This window comes from Hermetia illucens, chromosome 3 (genome assembly GCF_905115235.1).
Source record: "Hermetia illucens chromosome 3, iHerIll2.2.curated.20191125, whole genome shotgun sequence".
In the NCBI taxonomy this organism is placed as follows: Eukaryota; Metazoa; Arthropoda; class Insecta; order Diptera; family Stratiomyidae; genus Hermetia; species Hermetia illucens.
Genome location: NC_051851.1, coordinates 48,906,955 through 48,924,181, shown reverse-complemented (window position 1 = coordinate 48,924,181; position 17,227 = coordinate 48,906,955). Strand labels below are relative to the sequence as shown.

General features: G+C 41.9%; 1 protein-coding gene across 1 annotated transcript in view; it reads right to left on the bottom strand.

Annotated features, from left to right (window-relative positions):
* LOC119652468 (pyrokinin-1 receptor) overlaps nucleotides 1-17,227 on the bottom strand; it is a 513,354-nt gene that overhangs the window by 477,573 nt on the left and 18,554 nt on the right. The window lies entirely within an intron of this gene.

Here is a 17,227-nt window from a genome sequence, read left to right as displayed (position 1 = left end):
AGGATCTCACATTAATGTAAAAAGTCAGACATACATCTTGTAAGGAGGAGATGCGATATCTCCTACTAGCTTTGAACCATTGCTCTCGTGAAGTTTATACATTAATCAATGTCAACAATAGATACACATATGTCTGTAAAAAAGTATTTAATCATAATTACTAAACAACTTTAATAAGCTAAGGATGAAGGATGAAGATTAAAACCGTCTCCGTCAAATCAGCTTTATTTATTTATTATCAATCAAACACCAGGCATTTCAGCTTTGCACTCATTTCGTGATCATATTTGGATATAATGATGCAACTCCTGCAGCTTCTGAGTTGGAACAATATCTGACATATTACTTGTGGTCTTGGCAGCACCTTCTGTCAATGCCTTTCAAGGAAAGGGATCTTCTAACCAAGTCTTTACACCAACAAGGGCACACAGCTCTTTTGGCCTGTGTTAGCCGACTATAAAAGACAAGGAACGGCGTCTTGCTATAATGGAGACGAAGATGTTGCGTTGGACATCCCATCCGAAATGAGGATATCAGCGATCGATATAAGGTTACACAGATTATAGAAAAATTACGAGGCAGTGCTCTTCGATGGTATGGTCATGTCATTCGCGCAAAAGAGAATTCACTTGCAACGATTGGTCTGAACATCAAAGTCAATGATAAGCGACGAAATGACTGAAACTACGGTGGCTCGATACGAAGAACCGTGATTTGAAAACCTCGCAAATACATCCAGATCAGGTTTTTGACAAAATAAGATAGCGCAACCGTTTACGACGAGTTAATCCCGCATGTAAACAGGACAAACGCTAAAAAAGGAAAGATAGAAACCGGTGCTGCGTGGACGTTCAAAAGTTGTATAGTAGTTGATTCAATCTTGTTCCAAATATTTTGGTCAGGTTTGCACAAAATGTATACAATTAATAAAAAGGCTTATTTATTTTAAATCACAGTATAAACAAGTCGGGAAATCGGAAGCTGGACGCTTCAGGTATGAGAGGTTTTGTGTATTTCTTTTATAAACCATTTGAGTCGATATTTGTCCCATTAGTACCTACCACGTAATATATGTATATATTATGTGAGAATATACACTTTCACGTAATACTGACATTCATAGTTTTGAATGTGTACAGAAGCGACAACCTTGACTTATTATAACTTTGTTAATAATAGTGAGTTTTCCAACAAACTTGACAGGATCATGCTCTATGCTATAGGCTACATTGCTGCATTCCGTGACTCTATGATGAATCTGTTGATTTTCTCCAAATTTTTCGATTGGGTAGTTTCTGAGAATACGTGAAAGAAAATATTTATTTATTTTTTATAATGTAGGTACATGTGTAAAGTTTTTATTTACATTGTTTTGAAGATCAAATCTGTTAGGTGACGTCCCCCATTCTCCATTCATTGCGTAAACCGATTTCTGGCGTTTGAGTCATGCTCTTGTTTGCATAGCAGGTGTTATGTTGGCAATTTCTTCTTGGATGTTGGTCTTCAAATCTTGTAGGCTTCTTGGACGGTTCACATAAACACGGGATTTCAAAAAACCCCATAGAAAAAAATCATAAGGGGAAGATCGGGAGAGCGTGCCGCCCATTCAAATCGCCTCTAATTGAGATAAGGCGCTCTGGAAAGTGTTCCCTCATCGACGCTCTTGAAGTGTGTGCTGTTGCACCGTCTTGGTGGAACCAAATGTCCCCAAGTCCAAATTTTCTAGCCTTGGGAAAAAAAAATTCTGTAGCATGTTTACATACCGGTCCGAATTCACTGTCACTGTAACCTCATTTTCCTCAAAAAACCAGGGACCAATAATTCCAGCTGAGGAAATTGCACACCACACTGTGACTTTGGGTGAATGCAAAGGCTTTTGATGCAATTCTCGAGGTTTGTTGTCAGCCCAGTAACGCATGTTTTGTTTGTTAACCGACCCACACAAATGAACATGGGCTTCATCGCTAAAAAAAAACAATAGCACCCTCGGGAACGACATCAAGAAGAAGCTCACACGCGTTCATCCGAGAATTGAAGTCACGTTCTGAAAGTTCCTGCACTATCGCCATCTTATAGGGATGAAAATGAAGATCATCACGAAGAATTCTTCTCACAGAACGATCGGATAGTCCAAGGGCAGATGCGTGTTTGCGCGCAGAACGCCATGGCGATTGCAACATTGACGCTCTCACTGCTTCAATGTTCTCAGGTGATCTAACCGGCCGAGGGACTCCAGTTCTTCCTTTTGTCGCACTTGCAGTTTGTCTGAATGTAGTGACCCATGTAACAATTGATTTGCGGGCTGGGATGGGAGCCAACGGGGCTAAATTAAAGCGATTCCGAAATGCACGCTGTGTTGCAATAACCGAACATCCGCTTGAAAAGTAAACCTCAACGGCACGCTCCTCACTATTTCAATGCATGATGGCGACTGAACCGTGTCGAGACAAAACTTTACAATATCCCCTCTTGAACGAGACCACTAGCGCTCCGCTATGACATCAACTAACTGAGTGGCGCGCATTTTAAAAAAGCAAGTTATGCTGCCGCACCCTGTATGTGTAACTCCGCCAAGGACAATTCCTAGTCCGTTTGCAAAGGAAGAGGGGCGACTCATTATCGTCTGAATGGTTGTAGCAATAGGTGAGACCTGCTTGACAGTACTCGCTATTGATCTATTGCATCTTTGCCCCGTGAGGTAAGTTTTTCCTTTGATATAAAATTGATAAAAATTTGTAGAGTAGCGACCTGCAGATTCCGAACTTTGTTACTACAGAAACATTACCCACGCCTCGGACAGGTACGAATCTATCGGTAATAATTTTCGGCTGTCGAACTAGGTCACGAGTTGGTTATTGGAATGTGCATACCTTCCCCACAAATGGTATTCAGGACCCTCATAATGCACGCTATCTTCTATTTGACCGAAAGTTCCAGTGTTACATGCTGGGCATATTTAGTGAGTTTAGATAGTAGGATTCTGGAACTCCGCCATGCTATTAACATAGTATGCTGGTCCCAAGCCCAGGCAGAGAAGGAGGGGAAAGAGATAAATAGAGTATAGTTGGAGTTATTCCACTAAGCTAAATCCTACCTGATCTCTCTTGGTGACAAGTCCCGCGACAGGCCGACCAAGAAAATGCACACAATGTCGTTGCAAACATGATGATCGGATTGACTTTGCCAAAATTGGTCTGAACATCGAAGTCGATGGTAAACGACCAAAAGGTAGGCCTAAAAAACGGTAGCTTGATACGCTGGATGGGGATTTAAAAGCCTCGAGATTGCACCCAGATCAGGCATTCGCTGGAGCCAAATGGCGAAACCGATCACGACGAGCGGACCCCGCTTGTGAACGGGGCAAAGGCTGAAGAAAAAGAAGAGATAGTGGATTCTGGAGTTCACTCCTCTTCCTTTTGTCACACTGTGCTGTTCTACTCCAAACGGTCAGACAGAAGCAAGCGTGAATCCGGTGTTGGAATAACGCTTACAAAAACCGGATGGCGCGCCCTCATTCCTTGTGTACTAGTTTAGAATGAGAAAATTTTCAATAGAAATTGAACCCAGCGCAGCCTTCTTAGAGCTGACATTGTAATAGGTGATATGCCGGAGTAGGTTTCGAAAACACCTTGCACACGATAGAGAAACGCGATCTTAGCTATTATAACGATAATGGTGAATGGTTTGTCGATTTTTGCAGCAACAACAGGCGAGTTGTTGGTGGTACATTACTCGAATACAGAGTATTGTCTGCGAAGGGGATCACCATCCAATAGCCGCTTGGCTTCGCTTGTGTGCAGTTAGCAAGTTGGGAGCTACTATCTTTCATACCACATTAATATCGTTTAGATCATTTCAGAAAATTGCACGAAATTCAGATGTCCGCTTCACCTGTTCTTCACCGATATCAAGAAAACGTTCGACAGTGTGAACTGGGAGTGCATTAACAGCACTAGATCCACTTGCGCTGTTTTGTCCAAAATCTGAAAATGCAGTTAGGCTAACATCAACATCAAGTTGAGGCTGCTCCATGCTAACGTGCTTTCTGTGCTATCATATGGTAGTAACATATGGACAGTTATTGCCAAAATCACTTGAAAGTTGCCTTTATTAACACTTGTCTGCGTGGTGTGTTTGGGGCATTGTGGTTTGATACAATTTCGAATGAAGGACGGGCCCGTTATCTGTAGGTGTGGATTGGACACACATTAAGAAAGCATGGGAACTGCATTGCTGGCTATACCACCCACTACAATCTACAATCCCCAGATGGGCGACGAGCGGGTAACTGCAGGAACAATTCGCGCAGAATAGTCGAGGACGTGTGTGTGATTTTCGGGAAGTATCGGAGGAAGCTGAAATACCTTATAGCAAACTATCACCGATGGCGACCAACCGTGGTTGACGCACTTCTAGGACAAGTGGCAATCGTATGAGAATATCTACATTGTTTTTGGACGCTAAAATTTAACCCACAAATCTTCTACTTATGGCTTTCTAAATTAGAAAACGATATCTACTCACAAACAAAGCAGCCTTTTCTTTTCAAGGTTTTGTGTTAAACAAAACCTTTGTAAGATCGGTTCATTGTTTGCCTGTCTGTCTGCCTCTCTGTCTAATACATCCACTTTTCTCAGAAACAGAAGTACTGATTGAGATGAAATTTAGTGGGAATGTGGAAAATGCAAAAACACACACATGCGGCGAGTTGAGTTTAAATGCCCCCCCCCCACAATACGTTCAAAGTAAAAGGTCTTGTTTTGCATTTCCCATAGTTGGTCTTAATTTTTACATTTGGTAGAATCAACAAAAGGAGGAGAGGCGAGGAATGGAAAAGGGTCAATTATTTCAAGGACCCATTCTCAGAAACTAATCCATGGAAAAATCTGTAAAAAAGTTGCTGAGGTAATACTCTCGGGTGAGCGCAATGCTGACCACATTGCCTCTTACACTGTGCTATTGTAATGTACCGTTACGGTCTTGAGTGAAGCGCCCTGATCCAGTATGGATTGTTGCGCCAACCATTATTATTGTTATTAATATATGATGGCCATTTGGCGCTTGGGTATAGCGCGTCAACTACACCTACGCGCAATTGTTTGCGATGATCTGAAATACAGTTCATCTCCCCCCAAGATTTCCCGAGACGCTCGCATTCCTTCTCTACTGTTCTGCGCCCAGTGCCTTCGGAGAGTGGAAACCACGGAATTGATGCCCCTCCTTACTGTGTAATCTACCCACAGCCACTTTCGCCTTTCGATCACAATACGTACAAATGTCAGGCCTGCGGTCCCACCAAGTTCTTTGTTTGAGATAATATCAGGCCAGCGTACTTCGTTGACATTACGTAGACATGTGTTAATGAAGACTTGCAGCTTTTGGATAACTGTGAGGTCCACTTTTCTCGTGCTACCCCCATACAGCAATACAGAAACAACACTAGCAAAAAATCGCTAGCTAATGCGTCAGGTAACAATCAATTGGGTGCCACCGTCCACAGAAACCATGCTTCCAAGATACACAAATTGATCTACGTCTTCGACGCTCTGCCGATTGATGCAGATAGGAGGAGTGCGATCACCGGTCTCCCTTTCCAAATCCAGAGCCATTTAGTCAAGGTCCATGTCCCGTGAGAGAACAAGCAGATGTCATCCACACAGTCGAGGTGTTTGAGGAAAGACGTCATAATCCATTGAATTGAATGAATGTGACCGACAACTAGAAGAAAAAATATCGGTTACAGGATGTAACCCTGCTGGACTCTGCTTTAGGCCCTTGAAATTTTACCTGGGTGTCCTTCTTTGATTTCTTAATGATCATCCCCTAGTTCCACTCTTTGGGAAAGGCTTTGGATTCCACAGATTTCTGTACGAGTGGAAGTAGAAAATCTGCAGTAACTATAGGTGCAGCGATAAATAACTATGCAGAGAGACCTTCAATCCCCTCTTGAAATGCATTGATGGCTAAAATGATTTCGTTTCTGTCCGTATCCGCATGCTACGGTGACAATGAATGAGATATTATACCTTCTCTTGTTATACGGTCATGAACCGTGGTGAAGTGTTCTTTCCACCTCTTCAGTTGCTCGTCATCGTGAATGAAAAGTCGACCGTTAACGTTCTTCACAGAACCATCAAAAAATTTGCGGTCATATCCTAACCTTTTCGTGTTGCGGTATAGACGTGGCCGACAGTTCGCGTAACACCCAAGAAAAGAACACTCTTGACGGCGGCCCAATGCTTATCAGTATTCTCACACGGCTGAATCAGTATTTCTTCCTTCCGAGCAGCAAGATTGCTCTCTCGCTATCGGGCGACAACTGGATCATACAAACGGTCAATTGTGAACTTGGAGGGTCGCAGCTCCCCGAAACTGCGAGAAATCAAAGACGCGACATGCAAGTGAATATAAGCGACCATCAGATGGTGATCTCTTTCGAGACCGATGTTAGCTCCTCTCTTATTACGCACATCCAACCACAATTTTTAAATCTACTGCTGATCGCGATGCGATCAATGTGATTGCTCGTACGGTGTCGGTCAGTTGAAACCCAATTTACGGCTGGCTCTCTGCTCGAATAATGTGCCACCACTAATGAGGCGCTGGAAGTTGAAATCCACAATTCTCCTATCACTATGGTTACGGTCACCAATACAGTGTTTTCCGATCACATGTCCAAGCAAGGTGTTGTCAGAGCCCACCTTGTCATCCAGGACACCCGTCATAATCACAATGTCACTTTTAGGAAGCATGCAATTGCTGGTAGAAAGAATCCCTTCTCTACTATGTCCTCATTGGTGCATAGCGCAGTACAATTATGATGCTTTTTAACCTGAATTGAAATCTGGCAGTCAGAAGTTTGTCAGACACCCGCTCCCAGGTCAAGAGAGCGTGTCTTGCAATAATCATCAGAAACAACCCCACACCGGATTCGCGTTTGCTACTACTTGTTCTCCGGAGTACAAAAACGCATTGCCGCAGAAGGGAGGGCCAAATGTAGAGTTTTACCGTTGCAATTCTCACTCGAGTTGGAGAAAGCGAACATTCTGAAGAACCTCGCTACCATCGTCCAAGATAGTGCGCACATTGCAGAAATCGATCCTAGTCCGCCTTCGATAGCCGAAGATCGTTATAATTATGTTAGTCAGCATACTGAAGCCGCTGTTCTAAACTTTGTAGTTTTGTAAGTTTAAAGTTTGAACAATCATATCTTCGAAGCGGCAGTGACCTTTAGGTTTGGAAAAACACCCATTTATATGGAATTTTATGCAGTGGCCTAAAATTGTGTCAAATCTAGATTAAATGATTAGAACAGTAGAAATGGTGGTTTTATTGGGTAGATTAAGGGGGCCATCCCGTGTGTCGGGTTGGAGAAATCGATTTTTTTTTACATGAATTGTATCTATATATAGTGGAGAATATGTGGGCAAAGGGATTTTCCGATATTCCGAGTCGTTCAGAAATTACAGGTAAGGAGTTTGCAGCCGCGGGTAGAGTACTCGATGAGAAAGAGCATCGAATCTTTTTTTACCTGTTAGTTTTTTACCTGAGCCTTATTAATTCGAACACAGGTATAGACATAAAAAGATGAAAAACCAATCAATTGTCTAAACTTATTTGCCGTTTGGAATAAAGAGGATAATCCAGCCTAGAGGGAGCACTGAAAGGCTTTCAAGCTATACTCAATTATATTTTGTTGTAAGTATTGTGCTGTTTGTGTGTTCAGTGATTTTTTTAAATGGATCGTACGAAGGGAGATCGCTTTAACGTTCAACGTCATGCTCGCACTGAAAAACGAGTATTTCATGGGAATCGATACTTATCAGAGAAGAAAAAGGACTTCGCATCAACATCAGCAAAGAAACTTTTAGCATGAACATGGATGTTCCAATTGCGACAAGTTTTGTATATTGTATATTGGATTTTGCTGGAGTTTTCTCCGGTATTTCTACAAATTTCTGTAAATAATAAAATATACGTCGTAGTAAAAAAGGAATGCGTAGGACATGTCGAGAAAAGAATGGGAAATCTGCTAAGAAATGCAAAGAAGAATCACAAAGGCATTGGTGGAAAAAGGGCTGGAGAACTTACTGATAAGGTTATTAACGACCTCACTACATTTTTTGGGCTATTCGTCAACACGCAAATTCGATAGAAGGAATGAAGCAAGAAATTTGGGCAACTTTCTTCCATAAATGTTCTACAGACGAAAATCTTCAGCATCAAAATTGTCCAGCAGGCGAGGACAGTTGCTGTAAATGGCGCAAAGCGGCAGCTAAAGGAGAACTGGATGGTTTCCACCACGAGAAGGCACCTTAGACTGAAGAAGTTCAAACAGTCATCAAACCAATCTACGAATATTTGTCACGAGATGATCTCTTGAACAGATGTTTAGGAGCAGAGACCCAGAGTAATAATGAGTCGTTAAATGCATTGATCTGGACTTTCGCCCCTAAACACCTTCATTCTGGGGCCAAGGTCGTAAAAATAGCCACTTTTCTGGCTGTAATTATTTTCAATGAAGGATTCAATGGCATTCTCAAAATCCTAGTGACAATGGGATGTCAAGTTGGTCACATATGTCAGGTTTACGCCGACCGCCGTAATGAAGCGTGAATTTGGCGGTCCGAACGATCATCGACTGACCTCGCTAAAAGAGCCAGAATTGAAACCAGAGAGCAACAATCGGCCCTACAAGACTTTTTTGAAGAAACGGAGGGCACTCTCTATGAACCAGGTATAGTATACTGTTGATAACCACTTTTAAATTTTCAAATGCGTTTTTCTCGAAACTACATCTTGAAAATCGGCTGCCACCATAGCTCAAAATCTATCCAACCAAATTCTTTGAAATTTTCACGACTTCTTTAATACATATTTCTACGGTCCGCAAACTGGGATAATTGCGATCGGATGGGTAGTTTCTTTTATTCATAAAAAAAGCCGTAAAAAACACCAAAATTCAAAAAATTAAGTTTAAAATCCCACACAAAAATTTACCTTTTAATATTTTCTAATTATCCTAGTTTGCGGACCGTGGAATATTGTACACATTAAAATGCCGTTTAGTTTTTTTCCCTCAGATGAACACAGCGCCCTCAAGCGTGGCAGCAGAAAAACACTTCTTTTTGGAGATAGCTGCATAAATTGACACGTATTCCAAAAACTAGCCGGGATATCAATCTGAAAAATGTATCACATATACTAGAGATATCAGTAAATATATGGTGAAAAAATCACGTCCCTATCTTCATCCAGTCCTCCAAAATAATTTTTCAAAAAAAGGCAAAAAAAAACGGCCTTCACACGGGATGACCCCCTTAAGCATTACCAGACTATTCACGAAAAACTCTGCAACTGTAAAAAATTTGTCAAACGAATGGAGCTATACAGAATTAAACTTTCCATCATCGCTAACGAGATACCCTATGTAGTCGATGGCTGGTAATATTGAGGGATGTTTACACCCCATGTTCTGCCACACTGCACACATACACCTCGTTCGATTCACTGTTTCGTAATAGTTTGCTTTTGACCGCTCTCTCATAGATATATTGGCTACTCTTTCAAGAAAAGCTTTGACAGGACCAAACAATTTTCTGTTTAGTAACTTTTAGATGTTATGGTTTGTGAAATGCATCTCCTATCGCATGCAGATGTAGTGAAACTACTTGAGATATGATGGGTCGGGAAAATCGGATCCTTGCGCTTATAAATCCTTTCACAAACACCCCAACTACAACCAGATAAATGGAGAGCAAGTGAAATCGTAACATGATTTCCAGTTGTTTTATAATTGCATAGTCGGTTGCAGTTATGAGATTTTTGGATTAATTGTTATTTTAGTTGCTCCAAAAGGTGAAGATTTACATGAAGGGGATTAGATATTTGTATAAATTACTTAACTTATGGAAGAAATAGAAAAGTTGCATGCAATGCAATTAACTCAAAAACTAACGTCGCTAACAACTCGGCATTAACTTGCACAAAATGTCGCTTTAAACTTCACCAAATCAACGAGTCATTGTCCGCATTAAACACATTCTGAGGCAAAAGTTCAAGTAAATTCCCAGCTTGATAGAATGCCACAAGCGAGCCCAATCTAATTTTAAAAGATGTAATACGGTCTGGGATTGGGGAAGGCAAAGTACTTCAACTATCTTCACTTTATAATCGAGTTCATTTTCCAGGTACTTTTTTTGTGACAAAAAGAAGTTTAATTTGCATATGCCACATTTTAGGCTATACCACTGGATGTATTTCAGGAAGGAACAAATCTACTTCCGTAACTGCAATTTCGGGAGAGGAGGAGAGGAAGTTTAATAATATTTTGTAGTAAAGGGATGGTGCAATTGATAACGCCACCATGTAATCAGAACAATGTCGAATGCGTTAGAGTATTTTTTACAAAGAAATCCATACCTGAGCAGGACAATGTAGCCATTCATATAGGACGGGCTGAAAATGCCTGCTTTGCAGCTAATAACATTTCACTTCTAAGGTGGCGCTTATGTTATCCGGACCAAAGCCCAATCAGAATTTGTGAGAAATACTTGTGTGAAAAGTTTACTCGGAAAATAAGCAGCACAACCACACCACCACCACCGAATATGACCGAATATGCGTAGAAAGAATTTGAAGCACTTACTATGAGAAATCTCGTCCAGAGTACGGCGAGTAATATTTATGAAGTAGATGGAAAAGCTGGTGGGCAAACCAATTATTATATAGAAGAAAAAGGTGGGCAATTACAAGTTTTGAGACAACTTACTGCCAAATTTTCTCCAAAGTACACAAAATATTTGGAAGAAAAAGAAACTTTTAATAAATGCTCTGGGACCTCTTCATAAGGTAATAGAATTTGTTTGAAATTCAATTAACATAAAATAAAGTTTAGGAATTCTCTTGGGTGTTATAGATATTACGGTACGCATTGTAGTAAGTTTTTCTTTTAGATATTAAATGTCAGGAACTAACAATTTACTGTATTTGTGGCGAATTAATGGAATAAAAAGATCCTAAAAAAAGCTTATTGATTTTACTTTTGTCTTCTGTTGATGAAGGATACCGAAGTCTACAGAAGAAAATATATTCTTGTGGATGCCCAGAAACCTTAAGGGAGAGAACAGCTCTACAGCTTTCAAAAAAGCGATTGTTTTTTCTTGACAGACGGTTTCGTCACTATCGTCACTGCTCCCAGGGCAGAGGTGAGGCAGCATCTGATGAGTTGCCTCTGCCCTAGACGAAATCGTCAGTCAATATTTTTGAAAAATTTGGGTGTTTAACCCGAAAAGAGGAGGCCGTGGACTACAAGAGAGGAAGTGAGTTGCTTCCCAAGTGGTCCAGTCCGTCATCAAGTGAATGTGGACTCAGGACTCCCAGCATCCTCAACAAAAAAAATTCACTTAGGCCTAGTCAATTACCACCTGTCGCCACTTTCGATCACGCTGCTCCCAGGGCAGAGATGAGACAGCGAACAAAGTATTGTTTAGCGATTATAGGAGACAGATGAGGCTGCACTGAAAATAATGGTGAATCCCTCAAAGCTGTTATCTGAACATTGTCTTCGAAATCTATTCAAAATAATAAGTAATATTAGATATAGCCACAAATATCTCCATCGGTATTTTCAATGAAGTTGTGACGGTGCAAATTACTTCCAGACACTTGTCTGGAATTAGATATTTTCATTACCTCTCTTTTCTACCAAAGTGATCTACTTCCTAAAAGTTAACTAATTGCTAGGGGGTTACGTAGTCTACTCATAGCTCTCAATTTGTGAACACCACAGTGAGAGGCAGGACGGATATTTGATTTAAATAAACATATCTCATATATAAACACAGCTTTCATTGAACTTCTGCTATCTACCAAAACCTAGCAATTCCCAAAGTGGTGACCCTGAGATTTCGTCTAAAGTCGTGGAGGCAAGTTTTGTGTGGTACAACAACAACAGCGATATTGACAAAAGTACCCACCACTTCAATATTGGCAAGTAAAAGCGATACTGTTATCGTAATATTTCACCGAAGAATTACACAGTCCATGACAGACGCGACGCTCACGCGGGAAATTAATAAAGTAGCTGTGTGCCAGCCAGGAGGAGAAAATCAGACAGCTCATGAAGGACACAAATATGGGTGACGAAAAAACTCTCCCACTTCCTCCGCCACCTGCAGTGGCACGATGGTAGTACAGTCCCGGAGCCACTGATGAGAAGTCAATGGTTAAGACACCTGCCATTTGCTTTTCAACTGATTATGGAGACTATCAATGGTCAGCCACTACAAAGTGCAGGTGATATAGCTGATGAGGTCTATGTCACACTTCCGTTAAGTGTCGTGGAAACAACATCTTCGCCTTCAGCAGCGGAAACCAGTTTAAGGGAACTAGTCTGGCAATTATCAAGTCAGATTGCAGAGCTGCAAACGAAGCTACACACGGTCAAACAGGAGTCCTAACATAAGAATTCGTTCGGACGTAAACAATGGCGCTTTCATTCTCGATCACATTCACAGCCCAGATCCGGAAGTCATCGTTCGCAAGAGATATGCTGGTATCATTGGAGATTTAATGCCGAAGCGACCAAATGCGTGAAACCGTTGAACTGCATTTCGGGAAACGCCATCGTAAGCCGTTGAAGATGGCAAAAGGCCCTGATTCATTGACTTCATGCTTCCTATTTATGTTCGACAAAAATAGGAGAATACGGTTCCTAGTAGACACAGGTATGTGCATTTATCCGCACTCGAAATTCCAAGAACCATGTAGAAAAGCACGGGTCGAACTTTCGGTTGCCAACGGAAAACCAATTGCCACATACGAAATCGCTGATCTCACAACCAACCTCGGCGTTCGACGGAATCTGCCATGGAGGTTTGTTATAGGGGGCCCCTCAAAACTCATACTTGGAGCTGATCTTTTTAGCACATTACGGCCTCCCTCCAGATCTTCAACACGGTTGTCTTCACTTTAGCTGTCCCAAAGAGATGGCAGCATGTACAATCCCGAACATAACAATAATTTCATGATATCCAATATAAGTTTCTGGAAATAACTCCTCCGCACTGAAGTCAGCATCATTTAGTCACAGTGCAGGGACCACCAGTTACTGAATATCGCGAAAAAGGAATTCAATACCATGATCTAGGATTAGCACGTCCAGATTTCGCCCAAACGCTCCATGGTAAAACTGTCAATAGACATTGTAAGCGCATAGCAGAAGAAGATGTACTGCCATCACAACACTACTTTACGAGTTTCCGTTTTTGACAATTAGCCTAAGGAATACGGCGCAATCGTTCCAACGATTGATCGACGAGGCTTTGAGAGGTTTGGACTTCTGCTATGCCTAAGTTAATGACATATTAGTCGCTTCATCTTCAGCTGAAGAGCTCGCAAGCCACTTAAGAGTTCTATTCCAAATGTTGAAACAATATGAAGTAGTCTTGAATCCAAGCAAATGTGTTTTTGGTTAGCAGGAGGTCAGTTTCTTCGGACACATTGTCCCCAAGGAGGGGACACGTCCCTTGCCAATCAAAATCAAAACGATCCAATCATACTCGTTACCATACAAACATGAAGAAGCTTAAAGCATTCTTGAGTACGTTAAATTTTTACAGAAGAAGCAGCTGTAGTACAGACAACACTCAACGAGATTCTTCAAGCCAAAATTAAAGAAAATTCACCCAACTAACTAGACTAGCAAATCTACCGCAGCTTTTGAAGCTTCCAAAACCACACTGAAACAGGCGACGTTGCCTGCACCTTCAAAATCTGGTGCACCTTTGGCCATTTTCTGCGATGCATTTGACTTCGCGATTGGAGCAGTCCTTGTTTGTTGTATCCCATTGCGAAAAATTTGTCCACAACACATGGATCTCCAGGTTTGGCATACCACTTGGAATCACCAGAGATCAAGGAAGATAGTTTGAATCGAGGTTGTTTCAAGAACTCAGCAGCCTAACCGGTGCAATTCACATCAAAACTTCAGCACACCATCCGGCAGCTAATGGCATAGCCGAGCATTTTTCCTCTCGTGCTACTAGGTATTCGCACAGCTTGGAAAAAAGACCTCGGCGGAACTGTAGAAGAAATATTGTATGGATATCCATTACGCTTCCCAGTCAGACTTACAGTCCAACGACGAGCAAGTATACACGTCTACTTTCGCCAATGTTACATGCAATTAATGGGATCTTCATATTCAAAATCCTGGCAACAGCACATCTTCATCCGTAACGATGGTCCAAAGAAAATACTCCAACATCGATACCAGGGCCCATACCAACAGCTATTGAAAGGTCCACAAATACCCTGTTTCATGAGATTATCGAATTTCTTCCTTGCAGAAGTGTTCGGTTATAGACAATTTTCGGTTGTTTGGGATGAGCATAATATCTACGTTTGTAATATGTACGTATATATTGTAGTTTGAAAAATACTTATCTGGAATTAGAACTTTTAATTTCATTTTTTCAACGTCAGGCAATTCCCACAGAAGCAAGTGAAATTTCTCGGCCATATGAAAACGCCTGATGGAATTCAACCTGACCCCGATAAGTCACAGCGAAAGGTGCCGCTCTTCACCAACGGCTGAACCAAACCTGCCAACTGATGGGTTTATTTTCGAAACAACTTAACCCAGCTCAATATAACTACAGCCCCTGCGATCATTAGCTTCTCACCGCCCACCTCTCCCTTAAATACTTCCGTTTCTCCCCTAAGGGCAGGCCGTTCACGGTGTTCACGATCCACAAGTACCTTAATTTCACGCTTAAACAAAATCCCGACAAAGCGTCTTCTGGCCAACTTCGGGATCTGCGCGGCATCAGTTAGTTTACTTTCGACATAGAACACGTGTCTGGAAAAGACAACGTCGTTGCAGACGCTTTGTATCGATTCTCAGAGATCATAGTCCCTGCGCAATCGCCGAGGCGTAGAAAAACGACGCAGAGCTTGAGCTTGAGCTCCAAATACAAGTTTTACGGGTTTCTTCACTTTGACTCGAACTTCTACTCACTCTGATAAACCTCAAGGAAAGGACCTAGGCTATTTATTCCGACCGAGCTTCGCAACCAAATATTTCACGCAGTAGACGAGCTGGCGCACCCAGACCAATAAGTCGGTTAGTCACTGAAAAACATTTCTGGCCGTCCATGAACGAGGACGTACACTTCTGGACCAGACAATGCATCGCGTGCCAGAAGTGTAAGATCAACGAAGTAGGTGTATTTTTTCGATTGACCATGCGCTTCTACACCATCCACCTCGACATTATTGGCCCTATGCGAGACTCGCACGAATATGAGTATTGCCTCACAATCATCGACAGGTTTACCCGGTGGCCTAAAGCAATATCTCTGACTGACATTATCGCGCAATAACGTGGCGAGGCCTTCGGTCCAGAATGGATCCGGCGCTTTAGTGTACCAACCGTAATCACCACGGAGGAGGGAATGTAGTTTGATTTTACTCTTTTCGCGGAGTTAGGCAAGTAAAGGTCGTCTTGAATGTTCGCGACGATCCGTCGTGCTCGCAATCTTTGCCTTTCGTCCTTCTGCGCTTTCGCACAGCTCACCGAGAGGAGTTTACGGGCAGCCCCGCGGAGATGTGTACGATGCGTGGTGCGCGAAGAGAATTTGAGACTCCCTCCCGACCTTGTGCTGGATATCAGAGCAGGGTTAAGCGAGTTTAGCATGCTGCGACTGATTAGGGACGCCCGACATACGACGCCGGAGGTCAATAACCCCAGGGACCTCGAGACATGCTCACAGGTCCTTCTCCCCACTGTTTGCGAAAGCCGCACTCTATGGTTCTAAATGTTGGCCGACTATAAAAGATAATGAACAGCATCTTGCGGTAATGGAAACGAAGATGTTGCTTTGGACTAGTGGTTTGATCCGTTTTGATCACAACGCAAAGGAGAATATCCGCGGTCGATATGGGGTTGCACCGATCATGGAAAAACTGGGAGCGAGGCATGTTCGATGGTATTTTTACGTAATATGCCCTAACGAGAATGCACATCCCAAGATTGGTCTAAACATCGAAGTCGATGGTAAGTGAAAATTTCCACTTTCAAGTAATATTTACATTCATAGTCTTGAATTTGCAGAGAAGCGACAGTTTTGACCTAGTATAACTTTGTTAATAATAGTTTCACTTTCACCAAATTTGGCAGGATCATGCTCTATGCTGTAACCTACATTGTGATTCTAGAGTGAACTTAAGGGGGGTTTTCCTGTCAATTATTAAAAATTCCAGTAATGTGCTATTATTAACTTTATTTTAACAGGTACCGGTATGCAGAGTATTTCGGAGCCTAGGTACCATATAATGGCAGCTCCCTAATTTTTTTCATATTTTTCGGTTGGGTAGTTTCTGAAAATGGGTTCGTTAAAAAAATGACCACTTTCGACCCGCACTCCGCATCTTTTCAACAAATGTCAAAACTAAGACCGGCTTCGTAAAGTACTAACCGAGACCTTTAATTTGATACCCCACATGACTATATTTGATGAAAAAAAAATGTACACCCCCCTTTCGCATGTATGGGGACCTCCCCTTAAATTCGACGTAAAAGGATGTAACACACTATATGCGTGAGCGTTCACAGTTCCCACCTTTCTACCAAATTTCGTTCCAATCGCGATAACCGTCTCCGAGAAAAATGCGTGTGACGGACAGACAGACAGACAGACAGACGGACGGACAGACAGACAGACAGTAAACCGATTTTAACGGGCCGGGGAGAGTAGATTCTTCATGAATGGGATCTTAATAATTCATTCGAATGTCAATTATTCTCGTTAATTATGACCTCAGCATCTTATTGGCATGGCTTTAGAAGCGATAATTGCATGCTAAATGTCGTCAATGGCCAGATTTCCATAAAATTTGACATGTGCATGCGAAATAGGGTCGTCTATCTTGGTAGTCCTAGGATGAATTCAAGGGGGGTTTGCCAGTAAATATCCAAAAGTTAGTAATATACTATTAGTAAGTTTTTGACTTTAAGGCCCAGACTTCTGCTGGAAACACTTTGTATGGGGAGCCACCATTCAAATTTCATCCAAATTTATGTCGCTCAATGTGTGCGTGGGATTTCGTAGTTCCCATCTGTCCATCAAATTTCGTTCGGATTGGTTTAGCTGTTTTGGAGAAAAGTGCGTGTGACAGACGGACAGACAGTCAGACAGTGAGTTGATTTACGTAAAACAAAACC